This window comes from Anser anser (assembly GCF_964211835.1).
Source record: "Anser anser genome assembly, chromosome: 2".
NCBI classification, from domain to species: domain Eukaryota; kingdom Metazoa; phylum Chordata; class Aves; order Anseriformes; family Anatidae; genus Anser; species Anser anser.
This window is the reverse complement of record NC_139721.1, coordinates 37,903,493-37,914,638: the sequence shown is the minus strand read 5'-3', so window position 1 is coordinate 37,914,638 and position 11,146 is coordinate 37,903,493.

Genomic DNA, 11,146 nt, shown 5'->3' with positions numbered 1-11,146 from the left:
TCTACTGAGTCTGGCACAGACAGTAGCTCCTTCCATCCCCCTTTCAGGACTCACAGAGCCAAGGGCTTCTTTTTTTTGGCTCCCTGCTGAAATGGCCACCTACAGTTCAGCCAGAACTGCATGCGAGTGCAGCACTTCTAGCGGTAGCTCTGGCGATTTGGCCGCTGATGTAATCTGAACAAATATTTTCAGTCTCCTCTTTAGCCAAGAAACTGAAACAGAGGCTGTAAATAACAGTTAGGTCATCAAAAATGAATTTAACGAATACATAAATGATAAAATCACATACAATACAAACGGTAGTATATAAACAGTGATACTTTAACAGTAAAACCAACTAACTCCATCAACTCACAGGTGTTTTGGCTTAAAAAAGGTTTTAGTTTTTGGCAATATATATACTGAAAAATGAAGATACTCAGATATAAAACTAAACAGCAACAACAGACTGAAGAAAAAACAGACAATATATAAAATTTCTTTCTCCTTTTCAGATCTACAATAAAAAAAAAGGAAGACTTTAAACTGTCACCTTCATATTAATTGAGGATTACACTAACATTTTCTAATCTGCATATTTTAGATTACTCAAATCAACATTACTCCAGAATGCATTGCAGATAATAATTAACCCTCCTTTTCCATGATCTATAAATCAACTACACACAAAATGCTATCTCAGTTTATGATTAATTTCTCTATATTTTTCCAATGACCCAAATCCTTTTCTTTTTCTTATGTGAGATCAATATTCTTTAACTCGTTCTTCATAGACTATGTTTTCATAGAATTGTAGAATAGAATCATAGAAAAATAGTTGGAAGGGACATTAAAGATTATCCAGTTCCAACCCCCCTGCCATGGGCAGGGACGCCACCCCCTAGGCCAGATTACCCAAGGCCCCATCCAGCCTGACCTTGAACACCTCCAGGGATGGGGCATCCACAGCTTCTCTGGGCAACCTGTGCCAGTGCCTCACCACTCCCTGAATTAAGAATTTCCTCCTAACATCTAATCTAAATCTCCCCTCTTTTAGTTTATAACCAATCATCCTTTTTCTATCACTATTTTCCTGACAAAAAGTTGTTCTCCATCTTTTTTACAATCCCTCTTTAAGTATTGAAAGGCTGTTTTAAGCATGAAAAATACCCGACGAGGTGTTTCCCATCTGAAAGTACCCATTGTGAAAGTGAAAGATTAACTTCTTGTGTACATCACCCTAGTTTGTATATCTCACTCTGATTCTAAAAACTCTGGTGAAAAGAGCCTTTGTGCTTTGGCTATGAGCAAATGAGACTTTTCATTATTCCTAAATGTCGCATTGCATTTTGTTGCAGTGCATTTATCAATAACAAGGTCTGAATTCTCTGGTTTTGCATGTGCACCCTTTAGGGAGTTTTATTATAGATTATCTACAGGCTATTCCACTGGCTGTTTACATATGCTTTTCCTTCATACCCTGCCTCAATGTTAATTTTAAACATTTATTTTTCTATGAATAACAGAAGCCTGGGTTACAGTAAATTTATCCTGTGTCTCTCAAACTGTTCCACTATGGTTACTTCCAGTCACCTTCATGCTAATTCTCCACAGCTGCTAGTGCAGCACCTCTGATTCCTCCTCAGTATTAACTTCACTTTCCCTCTGGACTCCCCCACGTCAGTTCCCCAGCTCCCTCACCTCGAACCTGATGCTCTCCCAGGCCTACATTGGCAATCAGAGCCCTCTGATGGCTCCAGCTTTTGCTGGCCTGCTTCTCAGGTAAGACTCGTACAGGCCATGCAAGTGCCAGCACTGCACATACCCATGCAGCCTGGGCAGCTGCCTCGGGCCACTTACCTGCCACTCTAGCCAAGCAGAAAGGATAGGAACAAATTTGTTGTTTCCTTCCTCACCTCTGCCCATATTCCCCTGTCTGTGTGGATTAGAGTTGCTCTCCTGGGGTCTACAAAGAGATGAGAAATGTCCTTTGAGAGATACTTCCCTCGAAACCACACGCAGAATGAAAACCTGAATTGCCAGAATTCCACCTTAAGTTTCCTCAAGGGAGAGGAGAGGAAATCAGAGCGGCCCAAGGGCTGAAGGTGTTGTCAGCTTCTCCTGGCAGCTGGAGGAGCTGTGGAGCTTGCACGGGGGTGCTGGACAGATGTTTGACAGAAGTAAAACCCTCTGGTAGACGAGCAATGTCAGGAACAAGTAATCATGCCAGAAGCTTTTACTGACAGATTGAAAGATAGGGGAATGATCGGGCAACTAACAGGGCATTGCTCTGTGGCTGTGCTTTTTGCAAAGCTCTGAGGGTGTTGGCTTGCATTAGAAAGCGTGATTGTGCGGCAAATGGCTAAAGCATTGCCTGAGGAAACACTCCTTGGTCTCTACAAGGAATTTGGCACAGCATCTTCAATTTGTACCTGTATAATATACAATATATGCCTTCCTGCTCCTTGCCTCAGCCATGCTCAGTAACATGGCAAAAATCTTCCTGCATTTCTTATTGGAAGTTAAACTTCTTTCAGGAGTGAAGCAGCAGTCTGGTAATGCCAGTCTTTGTTTTTATATAATATGTTTAGAGAACTACTTGTGCAAATCATTTTGAATGGGACAGAATTCTTCTTCAAATGTAAAAAATAATATGGAAAATAATCTACAAAAATAAATAAATATTTTGAGGGTACCAGAGGTGAAGAATCACTGAAATTTTTAATTGAGAGCTGTATACCTCAAAAGTGGTGAAGAGGTAGTTCTACTTCTGAAATAGAAAACCTGTTTTTGGAAAAGGAGAAACCCAAGCACTTGGAGAGAAATCTTATTCCTGTTGCCACGAATATTCATGTTGGAGATTAAACTAATGAATTATAGTTATTCCACAGCCACACTAATTCCCAGTTGCCCCTGGATTTCTGAGATGTGCTTGGCAAGGCTAAGTGAGTCACACCAGGGTAGCTTATTTCAAGCACCACCTAGTGGATCTCTTTAAAAATATATATATCTATTAGCAAAATGTTTTAGCTTTTGAAAATAGGAATGGCAGCTCTCAGTTTACCCTTTTAAAATGTTCCTATTTGATAGCTATTGTTGAAAACAAGACACATCTCTGAAAAGCACTAAATTAATAAAGGTGAAAAAAATACTAGCATCAGTCAAACTGCTCCATGTACAAAATTTGGCTTTTATGGAGCTTCAGAATGAGACATTCTCTTCCCAACTTATTAGGTCCAAAACATTAAGAGAGCTATGCCCTTTAATGATCAGAATTCCCAGAGTAAAAAAAAAATGAAGTTCTCCTTTGAAATGAAAGCAAGTGAGTGAGAGTGATTGAGATGTCATAATTTTTATAAGGAAAAATAACTAACCAAAGAATGAAAGTACTCCTAATGTTGTTTACTGGTCAGTAAAATGTGGCTATATAACTATATAAAAATATAGTTTTAAAAATGTGACTATAGAGTATGTTCAGAGACACGTGATAGGCCTTCTATCTGTGTAATTTCCTAAAATAAAAATAATATAACACGAATCAATAAATAGGTTTGTTAATACTTTTACTGATTTCATTGTTTTAATTCAATTATGGATGGAGGGTTACTTATTTAAATTCTGTAGTTGATCTGACTATTGCTTCATAAAGTATGTCATTCATACTTTAAACGTTTTCTGTGAAGGACATTTTTCAGGAAGATTTCAGACCTATTATTGCAGGAAACTAAGATTTGATTGTAAATGTTAAAATATTGTGATATTTAAAGTGATGTGTAGTTGGCCTGAAGTAAACTGAGTTTACTCTGACTCAGGACTGAGACCAAACCTTAAGCAACTTAGTACTTATGCCTTATTTAATATTAGCTAGCCAGTGTAGCCCTTGTAAAATTAGGGAATAGAGATGGCCATGATCAGGCAACTAAAATATAAAATAGAAAAACTACCGTGAAGTGTCATTAGAAAACAAGAAAGTACTGTTGTGCCAGAATCAGCACAAACATTTATGAGATGCAGTTAGTGATGGCTGAAAGATCAAACAGTGGCAAACAGAAATTTGTGAAAGAACTGAGAAACCAATGTTGAGAAAAAACAATCCTGGGCTCCCCGCCCTGGAGACATTTTTATGTGGACTAGAACTGATGGAGTTGATCCAGCAGCTGATCAGAAATGATTATTTAGGTTAATGAAAAGCCTCAAAAAAATGGTCATCATCTGTGTCAAGTGAAATATAAGGATTTTGTTTGTCTCTCTTTGATGAGGCTGTTAAAATAAAAGTGGATTGCAATAGCCAATGGGTTGTAGGTTTCGTCATGCAATGAGTTCAGTAAGATTTATCTCATATTTATTCAATTAGTCTAAATTTAGAAAACAAAAGTTATTGGTTCTAATGTTTGTATTGTGTTTTGAAAGTATTTTTCACCCATTTTATACTAAAACCACAGTATTGTTATTTTACAGTAAGGCATGACTGAAAATGGATTAATTCTTGTAAGAAATATAGAACTACAAGTAGTGATAGAGAAAATATGTAATTAATGAGGAAATGTAGTTATTTTTAGTAGACTGAATGAAAATGACCAAAGTACTATGTGCCAATCATTACAATTTTATCTTTAGTTTGAAGTTATGTAAGGTATTTTGGTCTGTATGTGGCACAGTACAAGATATCTCTGCTTTAAACCAGAATTTAAGTTCCACTCTTCCTACAGATAACAATGGGGGAATCATAGTTTGCTGCATATTTGCTCATGATATTCTTTTGTAAATATTTGGATATAAATATATGTATCACATTTATTTAGGGCCTACTTAAATAAATACATTCATACTGGGGATGCTGTGTGGCTGTGCTGATAAGATATATGCAAAGCTTATATACTTTGAAGAAAGCAAGGCTTTCCCCTTCTCCAGATCTACATTAAATGTTTTAAAGTGACGCACGTACAAAATATCAAATGTTCTGACTCATAGGTCTGGTTCTCCCACATACTTTGGTCAAGGAAATGGGCAAACAGAGAAATTAACTAAATTCTATTAGACTTTGGTGATTAATTCTTTCTGTTATCATACTGATAAAGGGGTGGGTGGCTGGATTTTGTGCCTGCAATGGTAAATTGTAAAGATTGTTTAGCAACGCAGAAATAACACATTATATTAATCATAATGCTGCCTTCTGCAGCTTCTATACTTTCGATGGGCAAATTCAGCTTGGTGTCAGTGGGAGCAATTCTAATGTACAATGATACCGGGGCTGAATTTAACCTCTCATATTGCTCAGGGAGAATGAACGTACATTTTTTTCCTGTTTTGTTCAGTGAGAGATCATGGCACACAAGATGCACACAGAAATACAGAAGCTTTTTCCTTCAGTAGGATCTGTGCTTCCAAGGACTGAGAAACTGGCTGGTACCTAGATCAGGATTTATTAACAAGACCTCAGCATCCCAGAAGGCAGATGTTTTTAAGGAGATGCATCCCTTTTGTCACCCAAGGACAAAGAAATTTACCATAGTTCATTGTAAAAAAAATTGATTCTAAAAAGGTGCTTTTTAAATAAACAAGCATGACGATATAATCTACATAATCATGCAAAATTGATTATATAAAGTGATATACATATAAAATTAATGTATACCCTTAGATAGCAGAGGAACATGATACAGATGAAAAAAGATAATTATTACAGATATTTTGAAGGCAAACATATTTCGGGAATACAATTCTTCACTTATTGCATTTTTGTACCTTTACTGGGTGTTATTTTCTTGAACATCAGAGAAATTATAAACTTAATCTAAAATTAAAGAACTGCATTTCAGTGCATATTCTCAGGCAAACAGGTTACCATGTAAGGCTTCACATCTAAACTGCTAGGTTACTTTGGGCCCCTCAGTACAAGAAGGACATCGAGGCCCTGGAACATGTCCAGAGAAGGGCTACGAAGCTGGTGAAGGGCCTGGAGCACAAGTCCTCTGAGGAGTGGCTGAGGGAACTGGGGTTGTTTAGTCTGGAGAAGAGGAGGCTCAGGGGAGACCTTACTGCTCTCTACAGGTATCTGAAAGGAAGTTGTGGGGAGCTGGGGGTTGGCCTCTTCTCGAAAATATCTAGCGAAAGGACTGGAGGGAATGGCCTCAAGTTGTGCCAGGGGAGGTTCAGGTTGGAAATGAGGAGACATTTCTTCTCAGAAAGAGCAGTCAGGCACTGGAACGGGTTGCCCAGGGAGGTGGTGGAGTCACCATCCCTGGGGGTGTTTAAGGAAAGGTTGGACGTGGTGCTTAGGGACATGGTTTCGTGGGTGACATTGGTAGTAGGTGTGATGGCTGGACCAACTGATCTTGGAGGTCTTTTCCAACCTTAATGATTTTATGATTCTATGATTCTATTTACCTCCAGCTCCTCAAAGAAGTCTTAAGACCGGAATGAAACATGCAAGCAGCTGCCCACGAGTATAAATGTCACAGGCTAAATGGAACTAGAGAAGTTTTTCTTACTAAAAAATGTTTGGACGAACAGTAATATATCTGAGCCCCGTCTATGCCATAGTTCCATGCTTTTTCTCAGCTGGCATATAAAACAATTTGGAACATGAGCATACAGCGTACTTTAAGAGGGTTTCTGCTTGCAGGGGTCTGCGTCTGTGTTTTAAAGCCACACACAAGATTTATTTATTTATTTTTAATAGACGGTTGTTGGTTTTCCTAGATGTTATATAGTTTGCCAAGGAAGTCGTAGAGGTACAGTCTTAAAAGCGCAGTGATGTGGGCCCCAAGTACCCCTGATATACAGACCCTGGCTACCTCTACCCCAGGACTTGGTTGTTACTCATCCCTCTGGGCTGTAGTCAGGGTGTTGGCATAGCTAAGCTTCAAACGTTTTTAAAATGAGCAACATTGTGCACCAAAAAAAGAGATTGCTCGTTGTGACTAGGAGCAAAGACAGCAAGAGAAAATATTAATTTTAGAAAAAAAAGGTGAGTGAGATTTAGATTAAAAAAGCAGACTGATGGACAGAGAAGGTTTCAGGGAATTCAAGAAATTAAGTTGTTTGTTTTTTGTTTTGTTGTGTTTTGTTTTGTTTTTAAGATTTTATTAAGAAGAAATAATATGAGAAGATCCATCAGCAACTAATCATTATCATGGACCCAGCCTACTATGATATGTGATTATACAATCACTTAAGCCAAACAGCTAGTACACATTGTTATCAAATATACCAACATTTTACATTAGTATATACCTGGAAAAAAAGCTTGCCAGTGTCGAAAGCTCCTGTCTTACCTTGTGCTGCCAGTTAATAGAGCCCACCAAAAATAATATTCTGGATAACAAAGGAAATAAAATCAAAGTAATTAGGAGGTAAAATCATTGTTGTTTCAACAATGGAATGTCTTTTTTAAAGACCACCAACCTAGGTGCAATATTCTGTAACAGTGTTACCTATTGGCTATTACATTCTATTTAACTGTCCATCAATTACAATTTTATATGTACTATGATTATTTGCAGTCCTTTCATAAAATGTTTTCCTCTGAACTCTTTTGTAAATGCAAGCCCATATTTCCTCATTCCCAAGAAGTGCATCAACAACATTAACATATCATACAACATTATCACTCTTTTATGGTCAGTGTATGTTCCAGAATGCCTGCTCTGTATATTGAAATTCACCATTCCATAGATGAAAACATACCACTCAAACCTTTCAAACCCTGGAAAAGAATGCTTGCTGGAATCTGGGATCTGCCCTGGCCTTCAGTGTAGGATTGTATTTCACACAGGATGAAGAGCATGTAGTTGTTTAATTACTGCTGCCTAAATTATACGTGATAAATATATTCCTATTTTTAATAGCTCAGAACTATCAAATCTCACTTATGGAGAGTAACTGTTTAGTTATCTGAGGCTGCGCTGATCAGCACTCATTTGTGGCAGTGTTTTGAGGGCTTTCACTGATGTGATCATCCTTCATGCCAGATGAAGACGAGCAGCCCACCCTCTTAACCACAGAGGCAAGGAGCAGAGGTTCAATGCCAAGGTGCAGCTTGAGGTGTGCTAAGAACTGAGACACTCTGGAAAGAGAAATAGAAGAACATTGATAGCATCCATCTCCTACCTCTGTAACTAGATGTTTCATAATCTTTTTGATCTGTTTGACTACACTGAGAAACACAGGCATCATGCTATTTACAGTTTGTCTGCTGTCTATTAATAGTTTGTAAGACTCTCTGGGTCACTTTCTATCTGTAGCTAAGACTGCACCTGTTTTCCAGTCCAGTGAGAGCCTCTGAGATGTATTGAGAAAATAATGGTTATTTGGACTTGGTCTTTTTTACATTTTAGGTGCTAAGAAAAGAATTCTTGCTACATTTTCTAAGAGCTTAAGAACTTTTGTCTGAAATCCCAACTATTTTCGAAGAAAGCATTACCATGAAATTTTCCTAATTTTTAAAATATATATATTCTTCTGCTTTTGTCCAGCAAAACTGAAGAGAAAAATGTTTCTCAAAAGGGTAAACTGTCATTCTTTTGTCCTTTCAATTTGCTATTAAATTGACAACAAACTTCTGAAAACAGAATGGAAAAATCCAAAAGGGTTTGTTGAATGTAACAGGGAAAACTTTGATAAAGACCTACTGATTCTGTAGTGAAACAAAGGATCCTCTTGCTCAGCTCCATAGTAGTCTAGAGCTACATAAGACCTTTTCACAGTCATAAGCCCACATCAGTTTGGTATGTGTTGCAAACAACCACGAGGAATTGGAGTCCTGAAGTGAATGTAACTGTTGGTTGGCAATCCCTGTCCAATGAAGTCCAGCTGGAGAATTGAGAGTACATTGGCTTAGACATAGCTCCAACTGCACCAACTCTGCAAATCACACACATGGATGATGCAAATCTTCATTATGGTAATCTGATGGCAAAAGCTTATGGAATCAAACTATCACAGTTCAGATCACAAGCAATTTTCCTGAGGATAACTACTAGAAGATGAAAAATAAGAGATAAAAAAGGGACCTAAAAGCATTTTGAAAATGAAATGTATATACCTCTGAGGTCTCTAGGGACACATAATGCAGGAACTTGAACTATAATGTTACAAAACTAATTGCCACAGAGCATTCCAGCAAGTCCTCAGAGTGGTGCATTATTCCCATCAAAATGGTTCATTTGAGCTTAGGACTTTTTAAAGCTTGCAATGCAGACTGGAATCCTGCTGAACTTGCACTCTCTTTAAGGATAATTTTCACTCTACCACATTCCTAATGATACAGATAAGAAGGAACAAAGTAGATTCACTTCCCAGTACAGATACCAGCCTTATCAAAAATTGAAAATATTTGCAGTACATTGGATTTGTGTCACACATATTGCAGCGACCATTACAAATAAATTCTAAATTCTTACTGGTTTCATTTATTTCACTATTACATTGCATATTCAACTGAATAGAGGCTATTAAGTCACTAGCAACCAGCACTTTTTCAAAGGCAACACTTAGTTGTATAAGAGGAACAATATTTAAATCCCTGAATATTCAACAACTTTTGTCTTAAGAGGAACAATATTTAAATCCCCGAATATTCAACAACTTTTGGCTTAAAACAGTAATGACATGAGGCCAAATCCAATGAGATTAAAAACTAAACTAAACTAAATTAAACTAAACTAAACTAAAATGTCTTTTCCTTTCCCTGAAACCTGTTTTTGAAATCCTTAGATGCTTACTTGCAAATTTTTTTTTTGTCCACCAGGAAGGCCAAAACCATTAAAAAAATGGTATTTCATTGTCCTTTTATGATTCCAAAGAGAAGAGGTTAAAAAATACACTTCCTAAATCTCCGGATAAAATCCTGACAACTGGCAAGGTAATATCAACCAGATGGTTTAAAACCCATTGTTTCATTGGCCTGGTTTCCCTAATGGACTGATATGGAAGACTCCTGTCTAGTGTTCCCAATGTCATATTTAGGTTTGTAAAACCAAAACTGGAATTCTTAATGCCATATTCAATATCTAACATAGTAGGCCACGTAGTGTCCCTGAAATGGTGAGAAATCTGAATTAGCTCCTCAGTGGAAAGAGATTAGGACCCACATTTATTGTGGCAGCATTCTAATCACCATACTAAAAAGTATTCTGGTGTTGAAGTTATTTCACTGTGGTTAAATAAAATAAGGATAGAAGATGCCAGCAGGGGAGAAAGTGTAGAAATGAATGTCTAGCTTACTGGTAAGACTATCTAAGGTGCGGATGGACGGATAAATAGCTGGATGGATAGATAGACAGATGTGAGGTGGGGGTTATTTCCACCTAAGTGCCCATGCTCTATGTTTGAGTTACTTTTACTTTTCCTCTGTCTTATTGCATTTTTTTTTTGCGTGTAAACTAGATCCACTTCACCAAACAGTGAGAAACCCCTTATGACATAGCAGTCTATGGAGTAGGAAAACAGGAAAAAAAAAAAAGAGAAATGTGATTTTAAAGACTGAACATAAAGGGTCCCTCCTGCTTTGTAACAGTGTTGCTCCAGAGGCAGGGTTGCAGTCTTATTTGCTCTGATGGTCTTTTAAAGTAGTCCTATCGTTAAGTTTACAGATCTAGGAAAGGTCAGCTAGTTCTTCCAGGTGTCATAAAAGAAGACCAACTTTACACATACAGTTTAAATCCTTTTTATTTTGTGATGCTCCAAAAAGTGCACATAAAAATGATCACTTTTCTCTTTCATACATAACAATATTCGATGACTGTATTCATATCAACCCTCATTCTTCTATTTTCTAGCCCAACTAAAGCAATTTCTTTCCATCTTTTCCTTCAGAATGTATTTCCCAGACCCTTCATCATCCTCGTTGCTTCCCTCTTGACTCTAGCATCTATGTTTCTTGATGGGTACTTGTCAGAACTACAGACTGCACTACAGTGGAATAAATGAGCACTCAAGTCATAACTACACCAATTTTATGTAAGGTCCAGTATAATGCTCACAATAGCAAGAAATTATTATCCACTCTAACCTGAGTCTTCCATGCAGAATGGTTGCTTACCCAGTTATTTGGATCAGTTTGCATAATTGCTAAGGAAAAAACAAACAACAAAAAAGACATTCCTTACTTTGTGAGGAAAAAATACATGTGCACGCTGTAGCAAAAGGAACTGACTGCAAGTGA